General features: G+C 45.8%; 1 protein-coding gene across 1 annotated transcript in view; it reads right to left on the bottom strand.

The window, feature by feature from the left end:
• Window positions 1-1,040, bottom strand: part of EGR_10351 (hypothetical protein) — a gene marked incomplete at both ends in the record, with an annotated part of 7,213 nt that overhangs the window by 4,226 nt on the left and 1,947 nt on the right. The gene's annotated exons all lie outside the window — the stretch shown is intronic.

Here is a 1,040-nt window from a genome sequence, read left to right as displayed (position 1 = left end):
AACTTTCTCATTAGAATTGATGTAGTTGACCGCTACTTCTCCCACTTATGACTTTACCGGGTAGCTCACACCGTTCTCGCGTCTTGCTTCACCCAAGTGGGTGGAAGCACACATTCTCGCATCCGGTAAAATAACATCACATAGCTTTGCAGCTTCGTGTTTCACTGGGCCGAATGAGGAAAAGGGGTTTTAATTTGCGATCCTCAACATGCAGGCTGCTGGTAGCTACATCCGCGTTTGGTAAGAAATTATTGAAAGCTAGCCTCATTTCACAGCCTTGAGCATGTTGAACGATGAAACACAGGTTCAAAAATGGACTGTGACCTTGTGCTCGAGAAGGATTCATCCTAGCCTTCGATGCCAGTATTGCGTTTGCGCATCCCCAGCGAGAGGTTTTGGTAGTCCTGTTGGAGTAAAATTCGTCCTATTGGAATGTGCATTGTCTGCGCTGAAAGAACAGGCGTCTATTTGAAAACTATGGTGGTCCCGAATTCAGGAACTTCGTGCAGAACATGACGTAAATGCTTGAACTGCCGGCCACCACCTCATTCCTCTTTGTCTTTGCGTTCGACGCTGAATGTGAGATAAGTTGGTCGGATGGGGGACTAGGAGCAGAATGAAGGGAAGAGATCAGACCTGATATTATGCATGTGTGCGTCCAACGAGCTGAAGCAGAAATACCTTGTCAAAGCGGATGTAAGACATGATATGACACTTCAAATAAAGTGGTCTCGAAACTTCGGCAGTTGGAAGGTGCTTGGCGTCGTATGTGAACTCGATCTCCTAACTGCATCAGTCGCAATGATCCCAAATTATGCTGTTGATTACCACAGATTATAAAGGAATCAAGCACCCATTCCCCTGCCCATCAAGAGGCAGCATTGCAATCGAAACGTCAGTCACAAATCACACGGTTACTTCCCCAACAGACGCAGCTGCTTGCCTCAACATTTTTGAGGTGTGTTTACAAACTCGAATCCTAGTCTCTTGATTAAGGCCAATCGCTATAAAAAGACTGTCTTTTCAGTTGAATGGATTGC

This window comes from Echinococcus granulosus, assembly GCF_000524195.1.
Source record: "Echinococcus granulosus chromosome Unknown EG_S00211, whole genome shotgun sequence".
Lineage (NCBI taxonomy): Eukaryota > Metazoa > Platyhelminthes > Cestoda > Cyclophyllidea > Taeniidae > Echinococcus > Echinococcus granulosus.
This window is presented reverse-complemented; position numbering and strand designations above follow the sequence as displayed.